At 41.1% G+C, this 23032-nt stretch overlaps 1 protein-coding gene and 1 long non-coding RNA gene across 8 annotated transcripts in view; one reads left to right on the top strand and one right to left on the bottom strand.

Annotated features, from left to right (window-relative positions):
• Positions 1 to 23032, bottom strand: part of MAGI1 (membrane associated guanylate kinase, WW and PDZ domain containing 1) — a 381212-nt gene that overhangs the window by 266661 nt on the left and 91519 nt on the right. The gene's annotated exons all lie outside the window — the stretch shown is intronic.
• The window catches only part of LOC142658166 (uncharacterized), a 31027-nt gene continuing 8946 nt past the window's right edge, over positions 952 to 23032 (top strand). Inside the window, exon 1 of the long non-coding RNA XR_012850048.1 lies at positions 952 to 1020. This is a non-coding gene — a long non-coding RNA (uncharacterized LOC142658166). The remainder of the gene's footprint in view (positions 1021 to 23032) is intronic.

The raw sequence follows: 23032 nt of genomic DNA on the forward strand, positions 1-23032 counted from the left end.
GTCTGCACAGAACTCCGTAAGACCCATTGCAAGCAATGGGCAGATGTTTGCCGACGTATTGGAGCCGTCTTTTCAGGAGTAATTCGGGGCGTAAAACGCCTCCATTACGCCTGAAAATAGGTCGTGTGCACATACCCTTATTCAGATATTTTTGATCATTAATTTTTTTCACTCTCTTAGGCCTGATTCACACAAGCGCTGCGCATCTCGGACGTGAAAAACTGCAGTTTTCACGACCGAGGTGCCTCCGTGCTCAGCGTTGCGGGATGTTATGTCTCGCATCCCCCATAGTGGAGTCTATGGAGGGATGCGTGATGCGTGAAAAGAACGGACAGGTCCTATTTTTCCCACGGACCCTTCACACGGTCCGTTGAAACAATGGCTGTGTGAACGGCCACATTGAATTACATAAGTCCGTGGGACGGCCGCTGTTTCAACGGCCGTCCCACGGACGTTTAACACGTTCGTGTGAATCAGGCCTAAGAATGAACACTGGCCCATTACATTTCTCCAAGAGACGGATATCATTGATTTCAGCCGTCTGCTCAGAATAAATTGTGTACTGAATGATCTGACTGCGGCCAAACTAATAATAGTGAGCAAATGGCATGCAGAAAATATACAGACAGTACATGTATTCTGACACTAGAGGGAGCCACTCACTTATCTTTGAATGATAAAAAGGAAAACGCAACTAGAGGGTTTATATACAGGGCAGCCGCTTTTCTCAGTTCATATATTAGAAATACTCCGCACTCGCTTCGATGCAATTATCTTAGATTTATGGATTGGTCTCACAGGGTTTTATTTTGTTACTATATACTCTATATTAAAATATTACTTTATTATTGTGAATAGATGATCTGGTGAAGTGTGTTTCTTCGTCCAGGCTGGCCTCCTGGGATGACGTTTCATCCCATGTGACCGCTGTAGCCAATCACAGCCTGCAGCGGTCACATGGGATGAAATATTATGCTAGGGCTGCAGAACATCAGGACGCCGGAGGGATGCGTCACCTTGGTAAGTATATGCATTTTACATTTTATTTTTATTTTTTTTAAGTATTAGGATTTCCGCAGCGGAGTTTCTGGCAGAGAACCTGTACCACAGTTTGGTGCGGTTCTTTAGTCACAATTCCCTGCGCCGTCCAGAGCAGATACGCTGTGCGCTTTTACGCAGCATATCCGGCCTGTGTGAATCTAGCCTTAGAATACCCTTGTCTTACATGCACTTTCTTCAGTTCCTTCTTAGGGTATGTTCACACAGCAGTGTCCGTTACGGCTGAAATTACGGTGCGGTTTTCAGGAGAAAACAGCTCCGTAACTTCAGCCGTAATGTCATGTGCAGGCGTCTTTCGCTGCGTCCATTACGGACGTAATTGGAGCTGTTTTTCCATGGAGTCCATGGAAAACGGCTCCATTTACGTCTGAAGAAGTGACAGGCACTTATTTGAGTGTACACTGGGGCAGACTCAGCAGTGATCTCCTAATCAGGATCAGAGGGAATAGGTGCTAATATAAAGCTGGAGGAGATCGCATAGGATCACACTATTGACAATAAGTGATGGAAACAGCACGGCTCCTCCTCCCTCTTCCCTCTCTCTGCACAGCGTCCTCTACACATCACAGAGCACGCTCACTACACTCTTCTATAGACTCCAATAGGTCATTTTATAATTTAGATTTCTTATATCCGGGTGCCTGCTGTAAAGCAAATCTGTGTAACTGGATGTAAAAAAAAAAAAAAAAAGTTAATGAAAACTGTATCATTACAAAAATATTTTGCTATCGGATGTTTAATATTATTGAATACATTTTTAAATGGTAAAAAATAAATAAAATAGGTGATCCATTTTCTTTAAGCTTAACTTTTCAGTTAACTCTCCACAATTCAGCAAGATCACAGATTTCATAGAAAGTTTCAGCCCAATTCACAAAGGACTTTTATTGTGGGCCCTTCAAAAAGGCAAACGGCATCAACGAAGCCGTAAAACAAAGAGCAATTCTGCTGCATTTCTACAAGAGGGACAGAGTAAAAGCTTTTCTGTAATCTCAGGGGATTATGTATACAAAACAGCAATTAAGGGGTCAAAGTGGGGAAATTGAGAACTTCGTCTGACATGTTAATCTTTGTGGTCGCCCAATTATAGCACTAAGAGCCATTTGGGACGGAGAAGACAACCAGGCCCATTGTCTCGTCTGAAAAAATATTTACTGAGGACAGAATTGCCAGCAGCTCGTTGCTACGTACGATACGGACTCCAAACCATCAATTGTGAGGAGACACGGATATAAAAGCCAAAGTCCTGCCCCTTACAAAAGGACCATGGGAAAATATATCATGAAGTTGACACCAGTTTTGAAGCGCAAAAAGTTGCAAATTGTGGCGCATGTCATAGTTGTGCTAAAATTTACTCTTCTCACCACTTTCCAAATGTGTTGAGTAATGTAGGCGGGGTTTAGATGAAGGGGTGGGGCCTCCGCTCAAAGAACAGTTTTTTCATAATTTACACCAGAAACTGCCGTAAATTATGGTGCAAATGTAACGAAACTGAAAATACCATAAAACATGATGCACAGTATAGATCTACTGACTAGAACAGTGGTTTTGTGGAACTACAACTCCCAAGGCAGTCTGCTGGGTGTCAGGAGCTTTGCAATAGAGGGTGCAGAGGTTGCAGTAGCACCAGGGACCTGGAGTCTGAGGTGGTCTCATATGGGACAGAGGACCCATTTCAAAGACCAGTACTATAAATGACGTGTGATAGTTTAGGACCCCTGTACAGATTTTGCAATGGAGCCCAAAATCTTTAAATTAGGCCTCTGCTGGGAGTTGTAGGTGTGAAACAGCTGGAGAGCCGCATGTTGAAGATAAGGGCATGGTCCTTGTTACGTGCGAGATTTATTCCATTTGACAAACGATTACCAAAGAAAAACAATTCAAATGATATTGTGAACACTAGGGGCGCTATTTTATTTAAACTATAGGAGAATGTGTTTTTGATATAATTTACATTATATTTTTATAATCTACTGAGTGAGGCCCGTAATTCATTCTACAGAGGCAGGTTAAAAGTTCATGGTATAGAATATAACTAAATCAAATCGAACATTCAGGGGCTTATGGATGAGAATTGGGTGGTTACTGAGTTTTTACTCAACCTGTATATAATATTACAGATTTCAAAGAGGCTCTGTTATGGGGGCACTGCAGCAGTCCATGTAATGTGGGCATTAAGGCATACTATATTACATTGGGCAGAAAACTGTGTTATATGGGTACTGCGGCAAGCTCCGTTATAGGGTACTGGCCAGGAATTCAGGGGGTCATGATAAAGGGTCTAAATACTCTTAAGGCCCTATTACACGGGCCAATGATTGGGCAAACTAGTGTTCATCGGCTGATCTGCTCTTTTCTGCAGAGGCAAAAATCATCGTTGTTGGCAGCACATCTCCTTGTGTAAACAGGGAGACATGCTGCCGACATCGTGAAAATGTATGGAGACGAGCGATCAGAGTAACGATGGCTCGTCCCTATACATAAGCAATCATTGCTCCACATGAAAGGAGCAAACGAGCGCCGATACACGAGCGGTCTCGTTGATCGGCGCTAGTTTACATGGCCCACGTCAGGCCGTGTAATAGGACCCTTGGGTAAAGAGTGAAGCTTTCAGAAGAAGTCTCCCATGGTTAAAGAGGATCGATCTCTGATCCCTACCTTATGTGGTATGTTCAAAGGTTTCCTTTAACATTCTCTGCAGCCAGACTCATTAACACATGCCAATCCAAGTCAGTACAGGTATTCATATGCAATCAGAATAATTGGATGGTCATGTGTAACGAACTAATTAGATGTTCCATTTAGGGCCCTTTAACACCGGCCAATTATCGGGCAAGCGAGCGTGCACAGAACGCTCATTCCCAATAATTGCCCGGTGTTAACAGGGCAGCGATCAGCCGATGAATCATTGATCGGCGCTCATTTGCTCCATTCACGAGAAGCTCTGTATGGGGACGAGAACTCGTTACTAATGATCGCTCGCCCCCATACATTTCTATCATGTCGGCAGCGCCTCTCTCTCTGTTTACACAGGGAGAAGTGCTGCCAACAACAATAACATTTTCGCCATTTAAAAACTATAACATACACACGGCAATTATCAGGAACGAGCGTTATGTGAGCGCTCGTTTGCCCGATAACTGGCCAGTGTAAAAGGACTATGAATGTACTAAGCTATCTTGTGAACTTACACAAGCCATAATTCGAACGTCATAAAATCAGAAGCTGCCCTGCTTGATGATGGTTTCCAGGTAATTATACTTTAATAGTCAAGGTCAGTCCTACCCGCATGTTGAGCAAGGTCAGACGGACTAACAGGCTATGTTCACATCTGCATCAGTGCGTCTGTGGGCAGTTCCATTGCTTTGACAGCAAGAATAGCCAAAACGGCTGATACTTTGCTATAACACTGGCAGACCCCATCCCTTAGGTCCGGCACAGTGTAATGGTTTTCTGTATAAATGGATGTGAACGGAGCCTTAAAGAGATATTCAATATACTTTCTGCATTAACCCCTCACAGGTTTTCAAGATCTCTGCTTGAAGTCATTCAATGGGAACCTTCATTGTTTACTCCCAGTGGATAAAAATATGTCCTGGATCATGTGATGGACACACAGGTGCACGGCTCGTTACAAAACAGATCTCTGATAACGGTTATGTAACAAATCAATCACCTGTGTGATCATCACATCACCAGGACAGAATGAGAGCAAGCAGAGATCTTGAAAACCATGAGGAATTGATACAGAAAGCATATTGAAAATATATATTTAATTTCATATTCAGAAATCAGAATATCCCTTTAAGGATAATGTGATGATCAGTTACTGTCAGAGCAATATCCAAGAATATAACAGAATTACTGATAAAAATGGAATTTAGAATGAACATGAAATACACGACAGTCTAATCTATAATCGACGGCTATTTTTGTCTCTTTTCGAGTCATGAAGCAAAGAAAAAATTATTCAAATATTAGTTTTAATGGAGGCTTGGCTAGACAGAGTTCTGAAAAGTGCAGAAGTTGGAAAGCTGGAGGGAGAAATTCTGCGTTATTTTAAGGACAGTAGACGGATTTTAATAAGATTATTAAAAAGGACACTTGAAGGTCAGATGAACTTTCATTTGCCGTTCCTATGACCGATTGTCATATCATAGGAATGTGCAGCAAAATATATTTCTCTATTCAGCAGACTGTGAAAGAATGTATTCCTATTAAATCAGAAGCAATGAATATCTGACCCGGCAACACGTCCCATTAAAATTGTCAGAAAAAAAAAATATTCCAGTACCCACTTTATTAGATATTTGTGCATTGGATTGAATTGCAAAAACTTTTTGCCTTTAGATTGACTTCCGATCACCCCACTACAACTTTTACTATATAATTAAAAAGACGATGTAGACGTTTGAAAAAAAATAAAATATATATATATATATATATATAATATATTCATTTCTGTATCCGCCAGGTCAGCGGGACTGACGGGTTCGGTGACCGCGGGTCCTGCGTTTCTCTGACACGCAGGATCCACTGGTTACCAATCACATCTAAGTTCATAACTAAGATGTGATGGATAACTGGTGGATCCTGCGTGTCAGAGAAACGCAGGACCCGCGGTCACCGAACCCGTCAGTCCCGCTGACCTGACGGATACATGTTTCAGCGCTAGATGCAGTTGCTCTGTATACAGGATACAAAGCTGCTGTATCTCAAAAAGTAAAAATTTTTAATAAGTATTTAGAAAGTTGTACCAAACTGAGAGACATTTTTTATAAAAAAAAAATAATAATTTAAAAAAAAGGTGTACTTAGCCTTTAACTAAAAGTTGCATAAGAACAGCTACAACTTATGCCCAGTCCCAGGTAGAGAGTGACATCAATCACAAATTCGGAAGTTATGTGGGCACATTGCGACATTGCATCTTTAAGGAGCAAATGTGCCCAAAACTGTGTAATATGTAGCGCACGACCTGAGGGGGCGGTACATGACACAGATTCTGTCATTGGTGTTCTTTAGATCCCCGTGTCATGCACCACCCCCTCAGGTTCTATACTACGTATAAACACAGTAACCACAGACTTCACATACTGCCTTATCCATTCGTAAATTAATTCATATATCACCACGAAGCAAAGGGTTAACAATAAAATTAATCAGCAAACTCAGAACGGTGGTGCACAGGGGACAATTTGTTATAATGGAGCGATAAAATAAATACTTGTCGTTGACTTTAGCTTCTAAAATAAAATTAAAAAAACCACTTTGCAAATAGTTTTGATTAAAAAATCTGTTACGGTTTTGTGTATGCAGCTCCAATGCAGACCTATATGTCTCCATGATCACAAACTACAAAACCAAAAAAAGAATTACTCCAGGATCAGACTACAGAAGGTTTATCTGACCCCTTCTTCTTAATCTATAGAATGTATTTAGGGGAGAAATTAAAAGAGATTGACTTCAGGATCAGACTACACAGGGTCTGTCTGTAGTCTGTAACCATGGAGACGCATAGGTCTGCATAGGAGTAGTGGACACAAGACAGTAGGATATTTGTAATCAAGACTGGGCAATATTACTTCATTTTTACAATTTTGATTGCATTTGAGCAATTGTTTTTTTTTTTGTTTTTTTTTACACATTGATGGACGTTGGTGAAACTAATAAACCCAGTATAAAAAAAAAAATAAAATAGACCCACAATGTAAGAAGAAATGTATGCAGAAACCTAAAAGTTAGAGGCCTGTTATTGCAGCTGAGCCTTCTCTTGAAGCTGCAATACCACAGATAGCCTATGATCAAGAGTGGCGCTCTTTCAGAAAAAAAGTTATACTATAGTAAAAAAAACAAAAAAAAAAAAAAACATAAAAAAACACTTAAAAAGTAATAGAACAGAAATAATCTAACAAACAACCCCACACTGCGGCTTTATTAATAAAGCTGGAGCCGACACGCACGGTGTCAGTCTTCTCGTACCACCTCAAGCCATATTAATAACATACAGATGGTTTCTTTTTTTCAAGCTTGTTAAAACAAAAGGGAGCGAGCACATGCACTCCACCCTTACAGGCAGCTTATGAAAGCCAGATCTGTGCAAACCGCAGACTCCATTCTGAATGGTGTACATATCTGCCGTCTGGAATTCTCCAGTCCCTTTTATTAATATCACTAGATTAACATGGACCTTGAATTTGGGCATGAAAGACAAGTAACATTTTACGTACCACATATATTGTGTTAAGGATTTGAAGGAAACTCAGACCATATGTTATTTGATTTCAAATCATCTTTTAGAAGTATAAAACTAAAATAAAAAGTATAATAAAATAAACCCAGGTACGGGGGTCTGGGGTCCGGTGTCTTTCAAAGTTGACCAAACACAACACCTAGTATAAGATTTCACATCTCCCGAGCTCATAAAATATGAGGGTTTGTTTGACGATAATCTTATTCATTTCTGTAACACTTCAGAAAACATTAGTGCCGAAGAATAAAAAGGGGGGTGGGGGGGGCTAATAAACGTTTCTCTCATTTTCCGCCACTGCCAGCGGCTTGACAATGTTGTATTACAGCAGTGAGTTGTAGAAGTGAAGTTTGGGGATTAGAGGGGATGATTCTTTTGTGGCTTTTGCCATCGTGGGCAAAATGAACAACCTGGACTCGGGCATACACCTTCCATGAGGCGAGAACGTCTCCTAAGATGGTACCCTTCCCTTAGGGTAGGGGGCAGCATTTAGGTACATATGCATCCCTGCACATTCAAACTGCAATTTAGAAGTAGGGGGGACCTCTATCTCTGCAATTTGGCATCCTGCACAGATATCTACTCTACTGACCTCCATTAGGCTTCGCTCACACATGGGCCAACAGGGGAAAAAGCAGCACAGCCGAGGGCCGAATCTGTATTGCACCTTTGAAAGATTTATTTTTTCAAAAATAAAAAATAAAAAGTTATCAGTGAGTTTAGTGCAACTTTCAAATTTGTATTAAAAATGATTTTGACTTTTTGAGATACAGCTGATCTGTGTCCTGTATACAGAGCAGTTGTATCGTGCGCGGATACCTGAATCCGTCAGGTCGGCGGCACTGACTGGTTCAGGGTCAGCGGGTCCTGCGTGTCTTTTCTATGTATCACATCTAATTTATGAACTTAGATGTGAGCGTTAACAGCTCGATCCTGACAAGCAGGATCCGCTGACACTGAACATGTCAGTCCCGCTGACCTGAAGGATTCAGGTCTCGGGCCAAGTTACAGCTGCTCTGTATACAGGATACAAAGCAGCTGTATCTCAAAAAGTAAAAATAAATAAAAAGCAATTAGAAATTTGCACCAAACACACTGATACACATTTTTATTTAAAAAAAAAAAAGAAGAATTAGTTTTCAAAAGATGCACATAGTCTTTAAAACAGCAGAAAATGCATGTGCGACATGCGTTTTTTTGCCTCAATTGTGGAGATGTTTCAGGCAACATTAGTTTTAATAGGGATCTGAAATAAATAACATTTTAAAATAAATAAAATGACTTTTTTTGGCGCATTTTCCAGCGCACTTTCCGCGTCAAAAAACGTGTCAACTGGGCTAATAATTGGAAAGCCCCTGTTATACACTTTGCATTGAGGCCCAAGAGCTTCAAGTTACGTATTTGGTTAAAGTTAACAACCCTATTGGAGCATACAGATGTCAGAGGGGCTCCGACGCTTGGTACCTGTCTCTACAAGCCAGAATGGAGGGCCACTGAGAAATAGTGGTTCGCACTCTGGTGGACCTCATCACAAACATATATTACATGCAGCTTCCCCCGATATCAGGCGATTCCTGGAGGTCGTTGTCACAGTTTTCTGAATTCGGCCTTATATTTGAACAAAGACATTTTTTACAAAAAAAAATAAAAAATCAGTACAAGATAAATAAGGCAAAGCATCTACAAAAACATAAAATGTTTTATGTAGACTTAAAGTGAAAATTCCAGTATTCAAGTCCCATGATAGCAGAAGTTAGAGCAAAATATTCGGAAAAGCACATGGCTGGACAAGAAGCCTCCAGCAAATATTTTATATAGTCCTTTTGTTATCATGTGCATATAAACGTCTTAATCATCACTTTATAAAAAAAGATCTCCAACATTTCTTTGACCAGTAGAAGACAAGCAGCTGCTCATACGCAGGTGAAGCCGAAAACCCAGACAAGACTCGCATAACGAGGATTTGAAGATTTTTTTTAGATAACATTCTGTCTGAGACGGAAGTCTAAAAAATGTATCCACCAGCCGCACTCAACCACAGGCTTAATATTGTACAGGGTGTAACCCAAAAATAGAACAGACCAATGCACCGGGTATGGGTGCGTAGTCAGAAGATCTACTTAGAGGCCATCAAAAACCTTCAAATTCCATAACTGCTTTTAGTTGATCATTGGTTTTGAGTCCTAGAGGAGTCCCTATACAGGTGGTCACCTACTCGGGAGTAAATTGTGAAGACTTCTAAGTAATGGTGTACATGGTGGTCGGAAAGCCCCTTGGCAAAGATTAACATTAAGCCCCTTTCAGGCTCAGTCGGTCCTGATGCCCTTACCCCAATTTTATGACTCAAGAATATTTTCCACTTTCTTGGTTACCAAAACTGCAGCACTGGTGGAGACCACATCCCTATGGAGGTTCTCACCACCCATTAAAACAGGGACCAACCTGGAATAAAGCCTCCCCCTCTCCAGGGGTCCCATAGCAGCCACACAGGATTCCTCTTTGATGCATACACCCTTACTTAAAAAGGACTATGTTCAAATATTCCTATGGGGCATTTGTCCGGGGAGGTTCTTTTATTATTATTATTTTCGGTCGTTGCAGATTTTCCGCGGCGGATTGTCTGCTAGTTCTGCAGCAAAACAGTTACGTGTGGAGCAGCCCTTAGGCCTCATGCCCATTTAAGTTATTTTCTTCAGGGTGTGATCTGTTTTTTTAACTGATAGCCCCCAGACACATTCATTTCTTTGGAGTCATGCACACTTCCGTTGTTTTGACGGTTTCGTTCACCCGTTCCATCAAAGGTAGTGCATGTCCTACTTTTGTCCGTTGTTCAGTGACCGTGGGGCCCATTGAAGTCTATGTGTCTATTCAACACACAAGTTGGATATTACCGGACGGTTTAAAACGGAAGACAAACAGAAGCACAACATCCCTTTAAAACTGAACGGACGCGGAGTGACAACGGAAACCAGACGGATGTCACAACAGAGACACGGATCAGTTTTAAACGGATGTGAAAAATGTGTGCATGTGGCCAGATTTTTTCATATCTCGAATAACCGCTTCACGTAAAAGAATACGTTGTGCATAACGCGGCACAGAATAAGAATGTACACTATATGGCCAAAGTATGTGGATACCCCTTAGTTATTGCGTTCAGGCGTTTCAGCCACACCATTTGCAAATCGGTACATAAAATCAAGCACACAGTCATACAATCTCCCTAGACATCCTGTTCCAGCATCACTGTGCCCCTGTGCACAGACCAAGGTTCATAAAATGAATGGTGTGGAGGAACTCAATCTTCAGAGTCCAGACCTCAACACCCCATCAAACACCTTTGGGATAAATTGGAACGCCGATTGCGAGTCGGACCTTCTCGTCCAACATCAGTGTCTGACCTCACAAATGCTCTTCTGGTTGAATGGGCAAAAATTCCCACAGACACTCCAATATCTTGTGGAAAGTTTTCCCAGAAAAGTGGAAGGTGTAATTGCCGCAAAAAGTGGTCCGACGCCATATTAAACACGCATGTTTTTTAAATACAATATCCAACAAGCTTATATAGGTGGGATGGTCAGACGTCCATATACTTTTGTCCATATAGCGTAAAAGTATAAATCGGCAACATTTTTCTTTAAAAACAACTGCTATTTTGTATTAAGGCCGATGAATAATTCATATACGCTTAGAAGAACACACAGCGGTATACGTTGTAACATCAGGAAAATGCAATTACTGTATATGTAAAGAAAATCTTCCTGTTCACATCAGCAGAATATCCCTCTACACACCGTTTACACCCCGCTGACTGCATTAATGACGGAAGCATGATCGAGTGTTGTTGCTTTAATCTCCGTGACTGGCACATCAATTTTTCTGCAGACTAAAATCCCTAATTAAATTTTTCTAAAGGTTCTATATGGGATTAATGAACCGCAGCTCTACTATGTAACCATTACAGAAAAGCTTCAAAATGGAAGACACTTCAGATATTATATTAAGGAATTGCATTTTGAGCAATTCCATCATGAATAATGATATGATTGGACTACTACCCAGTTAGATAATAGAGCAGAGCAGTGGTGGGTCACCGGGGCAGCACCATGCCATGGTGAAAGACTGGACTCTGTTCACCTATATTCCCTATAAATGACCTGACGTGCATCTGTTTTAACACCTAATAGATCAAAATTGATTGACCATATAGCAGAATAAATTATTAATTATACTAAAAGGAAGAGGGTAAGGAGCAAAACACACCCTGGCCATATAATGGGGAGAGGCACCTGGAGGGCTCTCTGCCACAAGTAAGCAAGAAGCTATAAATGGACCTTGTCGGCCATTCGATCTCATGTTAATTTGATAATTATACTAGACAAATGAACACACGCGACATTGTATACTGTGGTATGTGACATCATTGGCAATAAGGTGAGGACACCGTTGTATATTTTGCATCTGGGCCCAGGAGCTCAAAACGAAATGAAAGTGGGTAACTTACGAAAGTTCACATTGCTAAAATATGCCATCAAATGTCCAATCAGGTTAAGTCTAATCCATACTGATCGCTAGAACAAAGTGTAACTTTTTTTTTTTACTCAGCTTCTTTTGGACGCCACATGGTCAGCCATTGACTAGAATAGGATAACCATGCGGTCTCAGAAAAAAAAAATTCTTCCTATTGCCACTGTCAATTTGAGCGATCGAAGGGGTCAAAGAGGTTGGACCCCTACAGATCGCTCAATAATGTCTTTAGTGAGATAACCTCTTTGACTGGGACACGGCTAAGGATTAAATACACACTATCATCTGCTGAAAACTCAAGCTCAATGTCAATACTGGACAAATGCCAGGAAGTCAATTCACCTAGAAATCTGCGATTGGTGCCTAAGGGTCCTATTATACGGCCCGATTAGGGCCATGAAAACAAGCGCCGATCAAGGAGACCGCTTATTGATCGACGCTTGTTTGTTCCTTTCACAAAGAAATCGGTTATGTAGGAGGACGAGCGATCGTTATTACGATCGTTCATTCCCTTACATTTCCATTAGGTCGGCAGCTCATCTCCCCGTTTTACACATGGAGATCTGACGGCGACTAGCGACAATTTAATTAGTAAAACCTATGACATTAGAGCAGTAGTCTTCAACCTTTGGCTCTCCAGCTGTTGAGAAACCAACTCCCGGCATGCCCACCAGAACTGGAGAATCAGTTTTGAGACCACTGAATTTTAATATAAAAGCACAAACGATGCTTATGAATTGGCACCTGGTTGGCATCTCTAGTTAATAAACTCGGCACGTAATTTAGTTAAAGGGGTTTTCCACAACCGGACAACTGATGGCCTATCCACAGGTTAGGTCATCAGTATATGATCGGTGGAGGTCCGACACCCGGACCCCGCACCGATGAGCCGCTCCGGATGCCTCCAGGTCCCGGATGTTTTGAACGGTATGCAGTAGTTGGAACCGGAAGCAGACGGCTCTGGTCACAGAATAGCCACCGAACTGCAGCTCTGCTCCTATTCCGGTTGTGGAAAACCCCTTTCAAAAAAGGATTTCTCCAATCTAGGACCTAATCCCTTTAATTTGGGATTTAACTAGTAATAGTCATGGACAGGATTACTCTTCTCTGCCCTATATCTGCACTTATGTATTAAATGAAGTCTGTTCTGCCAAATTTGATTAAAATCAGAATGTTTTCAGATGTAGCTAATGGGGCAGTAAAGTAAACTCCCTCCACAGCCTATGAATCATTTTTATGGCACTAGGGTGGGGAGACATCAATGTGTGAATGTGTGCAAAGGCTTTAATATTACGGAAATGGAAAACGGAGTCAATCTTTGCCTGCACTTTTGTATATTTTTTTTGCCGGTCAGGAAACAGCTGACCAGATACAATTAAACCCACCTGTGTGAGCCGCGCCGATCTCTAAATCTGCGAGTTGAATGTGAATGCACAGCAACATTTACCCTATACTAATACACATGGAGCATTACAAATATACTGTGTCACAGGAGGTGTTCCTGAGGGCCCACCCTCCACCTATACAAAATTTTGGGCTGCATACGACTTTTTGATCACTTTTTACTAAATTATAGGGGGGGGGGGGGTGAGGTAAAAAAAAAACAGCTATTCTGCATGATAAATAATGTTATACTATATTAGTTTGGACTTAAGGTGAAAACAATTGGGTTTCAATTTTTATTTTTCACATTCCTTTGTGGAAAATTGGGGAAAAGCTTTTTTAAACATTTTCCTTTTTATACAGGGTGATTCAAAGAGGATGCAAAATTGTAGCCTCGGTATTAATAACCAAGAGAATAGAACACAAAACATGAAAAGACGCTAATTTATACGAGTTTTATCTACACACTACAAATGTTCAAACGGATTTACAATGGTAACACGGCAGGTGTCTAGGTGGTAGTCCAGTTCTGTCCAGCATATTCTCAGATATGGACTCCACTGCGTCACTCATGCGTTGTCTCCGTTCATCAGATCCTGTGGCTGGGAGGGGGGCTATAATGAGTCCTTGATGTAGCCCCACAGAAAGAAGTTGCGGGGTGTTAGATTTGGTGATAGTGGAGGCTGGCGCAACATTGGTGAATCGTTGTTTCCGGCACGGCCGATCCAACATTCCAGTAGAGCTTCATTTAGATTTTGGGCAGCCCAGACCTTCCCCGTGGCAAACACCCAGTGTTTTTGAATTGCTTCACCAAATGCGAAATGCAGTTTCTATACAAATTATAATTATTATCATCAAATTATTCTGAAAGTTCGCTGTACCGTCACTGCGGACCCCGTTCTTGCAAATTCCAACGCAAAAAAAAACTTTTTCTTGTGTCGAGGACGCCATCTTACGTCACACTATGTAAACATATGAAAGCTGTGCTGTGATTGGTTGCTATGGGCACTAAACCAGTTTTGCTTTGATTTTTTGTCACTGGCCATTTTACCACTAATGTTACTTTAAACTACAGGCCTTTACTCTTGCACCATCCTTTTTGTAACACCCTGTATTAGTAAAAAACTAATGTTGCGTTACGTTTATTTATTATTTCAGTTCGGGTAATTAAGTAAAATATTGTACTTTTGCAGCTCTACTATTAAAAGGGGTTGTCCAGTCATAAGAAAATCGATGGCCCATCCTGCGGATAGGCCCCCAACATGTGATCGGTGGGGGTCCGACTACCGGCATCCCCACCGGTCAGCTGTTTTGAAGGGGATATACAATGAGAATACTAAGCAGTGATCGGCGGGGTCCGATAACCGGCACCCCCCGCCGATCAGCTGTTTTGAAGGGCATGTACAGTGATCATACAATCCTCCTCATGAATAGTAGGCGTGAGAGTGGCTGTTCATCAGTATATTGCACCTGAGCAATATCCCTCTATGTAGTATTGTGGTTTGTCTGCCCTTGTGAGTAATTATGGCCTTTTCAGTGATTTTAAATTAATATAACTCGTTTTTGTGATTTGGCTGTTTTTTGAAGGGGCCGCAACGCTTGTGTGAGCGCCACTTTCCTTTCATTACGGTCACTGCTTATGCCCTCAATCACGGACACACTTGTCACTTGAATGGGAGAAGGCTGTAATACTGTGAACTGCCGTTACAAGTGTGCCAGTGATGTAAAGTACGAGCAAATAAGAAATGAAGGGGAAGCAGCGCTCGCACAAGCGGTGCAACCGCTTCAAAACAGCTGATCGTGAGGGTGCCGAGAGGTGGACCCCCACCAATCAGATAACGAAGGGGGCTGCCCCTTCTAACGGCTTTGATGCTGTGGTCTCCAGGGACTGTGGCATCTATGTGCTAAATGGCCGTTAACGTGAGGTGTCTTCTGTAACATACAAACACTGGGTAAGGAGTGCACTCAGTACATGAGCCCGCTCCACACGCCTCCTTCCCGGCCATGACGTACAGTTACGCCAAATGACAGAAAGGGGTTAAAGGATCAATTATTACACTACTTTATTAAATAGTAGTTGTAGTATGTGTTCCCATTAAGCTCTACTATTATGCAAATAGGGGGGACGACGACATATATATGGGCCCAATTTATCAGAAATTATCGAGAGAAAATCTGAGCTTGTTGCCCATGGAACCAGTCAGTCTGAGTTCACTTTTTAGTCCTTAGCTCTGAAAACATGAAATCGGAGCTCAGGTTGGTTGCCATGAGTAAGGACGACAGTTTTTCTGTGTAGGGTCGGACTAACCCACCAGAGTGTAAAAGGATCCTCCGGTGGGTTCAGACATTATAATGGGCCCTGAAGGTCCAGCAGAAGACAATCCCATTTATGTTGATCGCATTAATAGGGAACTCTTTATGGACAATCCTGTAGTGAATACATGGAAACAAGCAATGCTCCAGTACCGTAGTTTATGGGCTGCAGAAATGGCAGACTAACCATGGCCTAATGGAAGCTGTATACCCTTCTGTCACATCTGAGACCACTCATATTGAGGGGCAATACAGAGGCGAGATAACTAGGCAAGGCTAACTATACAAATTCCTACATGCAATATAAAAGACAGATCTTGTATTGTGGCACTGAAGTGAAGTCATTGCAACACTATTGTGGAGTGGGCTCGGGTATAAAAAAAATTTCACCAGGGCCCAAGACCTTCAGACACCTATTTGCCAGTCTGCCAAGCTGTCTGTCAATCCAAATCTACTGACGGAATAGACTAAAGATACGAGTGGTTATTTAGGCTTTATTTGCCTTATACTATAAAGAGATTATAGTCCGATGGAATTAGGTGTAATGAATTTAGTATTAATAAATTAGCAGAACGACGAGCCAGAAAATAAAATTCTGTCTATTTAACAAATATGTTAATAATGTAAACCCAGAGGGGAAAAAGGAAAAGTTTTTACAAATGTGTTGCAGGTGTGGATATGGAACAGTAGCATCAACAGAAATTACCTGATCAGCAGTCACTGTGATAACTCCGAACGATCAATTACCAGCCTGTCAAATGCTGATGAGCTCCATGAAGCAGAAAATTTGGATGAGATTTAGAAGGAATTAAAATGTAAGAAACAATGGCAGAAAGTTATAACAAGAGTGTCTACAACACGTCTCATAGCGAGAACACAAAAGCTCTTGTTATTTTAGGTTAAGTAGTGTTGTGAATTTAGGTTAAAAAAAATAAATAAGAAAAAACCTAAAAAAGGAGAGGTCTCATCAGAACAACCCTATTCAGAAAAGGGTCCTGGTCACCCTCGCAAACCGCTGATTTGGTCGGCGGAAGCCATGGTAAGCCGGGCAGATATAGGAACACGTGGTGGCCATCCATATGAGTCCCACAGGACCATTTTGGCTCAGAGCCAATACTTCTATATGCCTTAATAGGACAAATGGACGGGGTTGTCTTCAGGACACAACCGCTTTAAAAGGGGTCATCAGGAATTAGAACAGGCCATCATGAGGAATCTGTTGGGATCTAACCCCCTGGGAACCCCACGATCAGCAGAAAGGAAGGGCTCCGCATTTGCTGGAACCAGGCACACGTATAGATGTGCCACCGTGTCTAGTACTACAAGGAAGGGTCTGTCACATTTCCACAAACACCGAAGCCCCTCCATCTACTGATTGGTAAAGATCGCATGAGTCAGGCCCCCACGATTCACACATTGATGGCTATACTAAGAACACACAGATTTTAAAATAAGTTTGTGTACAGTACATGCGACCTTATGAAAACCCGTAAAGACCTAGTCCTACTCACAGCTGAGAGGCATATACAATTGCAGACCATCTAGGCAATTCTCTGTGTCTAAATAGTCTTGAGAGCACTAACTTTTAAACTAGACCCCTTTTATATAATTTTTCAGGGCATTAAAATGTCTATCGAGGGAAAACCAACGGTATAGAGACAGACTATACGGTTGCTATGAGGCCATTAGAGAGGGGGGGCTAGACTTTGTTGGTCTCATCGGCTTTTAATAGGTGGTGGGAACCTACGCAGGACTCTTCTCTTAAGAGGATCAAGGGTTTGGGTAATAGGCCAAATAATCATGGAAAGGTGGTGGAGGGGAAAATAAAAAAAAACAGGTCCTTCTTCTGGAGTGTCAAAATCTGGCACCATCTTGGGTGTCAAAACCTGGCGCCATATTGGGGGGTCTAACTCTGCCACGTTGAGGCTCTATGAAATAAGACAATCCAACGAAGAGCTCCGCTCTGGCTGAATTTTTTTCATCAATAAAGAATGGTATACATCATTGTCCCTAACTACCTGCAGATTAACCCACTACCTACAACATTTCATGAAGTGTCACTGCTGGTAAGACTCAATTAACATGGCGACCTAAACGCAGCTGTTCTGTACAATGGTGAATGTTCGGGGTCGTAACATACAGTTTATAGATTTCCTGCTCCTTTTGTAGATCCTACGTACTGCAGCTAATAATGCAGAACATACAGTTCAAGAATGATTTAAGACGCTGGGAAGGCGACACTGAATCAGCAGGGCCCTGTTATACCCAAATTAATTTGCATTATATTAATTTTAGACAAATAAAGCGGGGTAATTTTTTACCTACTAGATAATTGTTACTTTTTTTTTTTTTTTTCTAATCCATCTTTCACTTTAGTAGAGTTCATAGTTTTAGGAGATATATTGGCACAAGTCTCATGCTTCACGAGTTTTGGGGCTCAAGATCTTTTACGGTGGCACGCATAGTCCCTCTGTCAAACACATTAGATGCCGTGGTTGCTATTCACTGTGGCCTCCAAGGGGTTAAACGGATGGGATCAGAGGTTTCTCTGATCCTAGCCGCTACAGCAGAAGAAACCCAGCGGTCAGTCACTGCTACATGTTCGTCATGGAGCATTAACGGATTCAAGGAGGTGTTCATGATTGAAAGGACATGGCTGCTTTCTTCCAGAAACAGTGCCACACCTGCCTATGAGTTGTGTCTGGTATTGCAGCTCAGCTCCCTTTAAGTGAATAGCACGGAGCTGCAATACCACACACAACCGATGGACAAGTGTGGCAGTGTTTTTGCCCAATACTGGACAACCCCTCTGAAAGTCTACGAAAGCCATTAGACACCCTCGCTAAAATGTTAAAATCTTGGGCTCGTCCACTGTTACTTTATTTTTTTGTAAACAGAAATAGACCCAGCGTCTGTATGATTTTCCTCAAAAGTCACAGAAACATTTGATTATTGTAAATTATTTCATGTCATTTAGACTCACTAAATGTTGAAATTGCGATATGGGGTATAAATATTGGAGTTGAATCCTGGGGGCTTAAAAGGGAGATTTTACTCATTTATAGAAGTTCCTATATAAAAGTCTTCATCATAAAAATGTGTCTTTGAAATATAATCACTCTGAAATTCCCGAGAAGGAGCAGTGGTATTAAAATGATGGGTGCAGTCATTCCGTCCTGCCATTATCAAAGGAAGAACGTAATCTGAAAACGTTTCTGTAATGTGTTCCAGGATTCCAGTTAATCAGTAAAATCTGAATGGAGTAATTCAGAAGGTGAATATCTTAATAGCCTGAGCCAAAATGTTATAATAATTCCCAGACAATATAGAACAGACCTGGTTCCCAATGCATTTCTTTCCAGATAGTCTGGAACCTGATACATACGACGCTATAAAGCCAGTATATTATGGGACCTAAAAAATATTAAACTGGACCCACAACCCACAGGAGGTGGGAGCCACTTTGGACTATTCTATTATCAGAACATGGCCCATTCCGTCCCCCATTTCCCCATGTAAGAACTGGGGGATTAAAAATAAACAGTCTTTTTTGATGTTCTATTTACTATTTCACTACCTGGAAACCATTAACAAGTAGGATAGATGCTGTTGACAGATCTATTAATGGAATTATTTTGGTCTCAAGACAACCCAATCCGGCTCTTCGTTCTGGCTAATAGAGGGAGTTTTCCTATGAGGGGCCCCCTCTATGACATCTATATGCCTTAATAGTGCATGAAAAGGCGTTGTCTTCCTGAGACAACCATTTTAAAAACTTCAGTAAATAAACAGAACAGGTCACTAGCACACTAAAGGGGTTGGCGATATTTATTCCTCGTAATCTTAAAAACTGGCTATAGGGAAGAGATTTATTGATATCAGGATGATAATCATACCTTATCAATGAGTTGATGGCTGTAGGTTTGAGATAGCTTTTTGTCTGAAACTTTCCTTCCACTACTGTAACATGCACATCCAAATATTCTATTTCTTGATCTTCAAACTTGCTGGTAATTTATTTTCATATCGTTATGATTTAGATCGCATCTAGTCGTAAAATTAATAAATACATCATCTATATACCGTAGCTAGAGCTGTAAATGGCTAACAAAGTTTTGACATAATATAGATTTTTTTTTTCTTAATCTGCAAGAATTTTTTGGGCAAAAGTGGGGGCTACAGTGGTCCCTATCACCATCTCCGATTTTGGTGGTTCCAAGAACCATTAAATTGAAATGAGAGTCGCTCAGTAGAAACTCAAATTCACTAGAATTGGGTGACCTGGCAGTTGTTCCAGGAATTTATCTTTGGAATAAAAAATTAGTATGTTTTTTTTCAATACCTCTGCAAACCGACCAGTGAGGATTAAATTTTCCACTTCTCTCCTCGGCAATGACCTTAAATCGAGCCGAATAATTGACAGTAGGATCTTTCTTCAAGACCTCATATACTATACAATCATTGAGCTGACGAGTTGCTTCTTCAATAGAATACCTTTTAGACAGCAACAATATATTGCCTCCCTTATCTTCCGGCTTCAGGACAATCTCCTTATTGGAGCTTAACCATTTCAACATCTCCGCTGATATATTAGGAGCAGCCAAGGGGAATATTAAAAGGTCTTTACATCTCGTAAGACCTTTTTAGAAAAAACTTTGGAAAGGAGAGCCGGCAGATAAGGCAAGGGGCTTATAGTGGATGGTACACCCGCACTATAGATATAACAAGAAAAGTTTGCTGAAAAAAGCCGGGGAGAGACAGTTTATGAAGTTGAAATTATGAAAACGCTCAATAATTGTATCTGGAGAGGAGAAAGACATAGCTTGACTTCATAGTAAACCAATAAGACTACCAAAAATACTCCTGACCAACTCAAAAACAGCAAAGGACAGGTTTAGGATTTAGGTTTAGGTTAAAAGGTGTTTTCTAGTTTATACATATAAACAAAAACACTGGATAAATAAAAAGTTCTACAACTTTCTGATATACTTTGTGTTTCAACTCCTCACCTTTTTTTTTTTTATTTATTTATTTTTTAAGAGCTTTATTTGCGGTCAGTGAATGGGAACACTTGTTTATACTCTTGTTCACATTCAGACTACAAACCTGCACAGACCTAGTCCTGCTCTGAGCTGATAAGTAGATACTATTGTATCCAGTCTAGACAATGCTCTGTGAGCAAAGCAGCCTGGACTCCAGACTGATACATTGCAGCAAACTACCAGAGACATGGATTTAGCTCAAGGGGCATTGTCTAGAGTGGATACAATTGTATCCACTTCTCAGCTGAGTAGGACTAGGCATCTAGGGGTTTGCAATCTCTGAATATAAACAAGAGTGTTCTCATTCAGAGACAACAAACACATATCTTGAAAATTGAGAGGAATTGAAACAAATAGCATATTAGAAAGTTGTATAACTTCATCTATACAGTAATCAAGCTTTATTGACATAATGGAAGTCTAGTATTAAACAAAAACATGGCTGCTTTCTTCTAAAAACCGCACCACGCCTGGCCACAGGTTGTTTGTGGTATTGCAGCGCAGCCCTATTCACTTTAATGACGTTAAGCTGCAATACCAGACACAAACAATCGACAGGTGATGGCGTGGTTTCTGAAGGAAAGCTGCCATGCTTTTCTAACCCTGGACAGCACCTCTAACCCCTTGGCGACATCCAACGTACTATTAAGTCGGGTGTACACCATTAAGATTTGGCGCAGGCTCATTAGCTACGCACCATAAAGGCCCTATTACACCAGCCAATTTTGGCCAGTGCAACGAGCGCCGATCAATGAGACAGCTCGTTGATCGGCGCTCATTTGCTCCTATCACAAGGAGCTATGTATGGGGACAAGCGGTCATTACCCATATCTTTTGTCTTTATACATTATCATAATGTCGGCAGCAAGTCTCCCTGTTTACACAGGGGGATGTACTGCCGAAAACTATATCACTTTTTTAAAACGATACGACCAGCAGATGATTGAGCGTTTGCTCGTTCATCGGCTGATGGTTGCCCTGTTTACACAGGGCAATTATCGGCAACGAGCGTTCTTTGAACGCTTGTCTGCCCGATAATTGCCCAGTGTAAAAGGGCCTTAACTCCTATACCGGCCCTTTAACCAGAGGCGTAACAAAGCTACCGGGGGCCCAACGTAAAATCTATAACAGGGTCCCCACCTACCATTTGTCATACTGGTGTCTGAGGGGCTTTTCGGCCCCTCAGGCTCCGGGTGCGACTGCTATAGCTACGCCCCTGCCTCTAACCCCTCAGATGCCGTGGTCAATAGCGAGTGCAGCTTTGAGCTGTTAGAGTGATCCCCCTCCCTCACTCTATCACCTGACCTGCCCATCGGTTGCCATGGCAGCCAGAGAGAGGCCTTTCGAAAGCCTCTAGGTCTGCCTTCTGTGATCTATTATTAAGCCTTGCCAGAGGCAAGGATTAATAGTAGAGAACAGATAAAGGCAATACACTGCAATAGGCAATACTGATAATAGCATGTTGAGTCCCCTAGCTGAACTCAAAAAGGAAAGAAAAATGTTTAATAACATTTTAAAAAATAAATAACTAAAAAGCGGAAAACAAAAAAAAAAAAAAAAACACCTTTTCTCCTCTTTCGCAAAAAAATTTGGTAAGCAATAGAATAAAATACTTATCGCGGCAGCTGTAAAAGTCTGATCTATTGAAATATCATGTTATTTAACCTGACAGATGAACACAGTAGGAGAAAAAAAAAATAATCACTGCGGTTTGGTCACATCACTTCCCAAAGAAAAATGTAATAAAAAGTGAACAAAAAGTTGCAGGTACCCCAAATTGGTCATAAAAACTACTACATCTTGTATGCAAAAGAAAACAAAAAAAACACCAAGTTTTCATACTAATTCATTGAAGAAAATAGAAAAAGCTATGGGTCTTAGAATATGGCAATAGGAAACTTTTTTTTTCCAACATATAGTTTTTTCCTTGTAAAACATAAGAACATATATAAATTTGGTATTGCTGTAATTGCAACAACCAATCAGAATTAAAGGCTAATGTACACGAAAGTGACACGCAGGACCCGCGGACCTGACGGGTACAGAATTCAGCTGATGTGTATAGAGAATACAGTGCCGCTGTATCTCAAAAAGTAAAAATTATTTTTAATAAAAACTAAAATGTGAAAGTTCCAAACACACGGACTAACATTTTTATTAAAAAATAAATAAAAATCACTTACAAAAGGTTTACATAGCCTTTACGTTTTGTTTTTTTCGGGTAAAAATATGGAAGCTGGATTCTGTTTAGTGGCTAGGGATCCCAGGGGTCTTTTGAGAACTCTGAGGTACCACAGGGGATGCCCAATCTCAGGTAGCCGTTCTTTTTTGCAATGACAATGCGAGGATGCACTGACTGGGGCTGGCTTGTGCATGTTCATGTATATTACAAGTAGCATTTTACTCAGTCACATAGGGCGTGTAAGTAATTTTTTTCCTGGAGTTTTCTTCTAAAGAGGTT

The sequence above is a fragment of the Rhinoderma darwinii genome, chromosome 7 (assembly GCF_050947455.1).
Source record: "Rhinoderma darwinii isolate aRhiDar2 chromosome 7, aRhiDar2.hap1, whole genome shotgun sequence".
Lineage (NCBI taxonomy): Eukaryota > Metazoa > Chordata > Amphibia > Anura > Rhinodermatidae > Rhinoderma > Rhinoderma darwinii.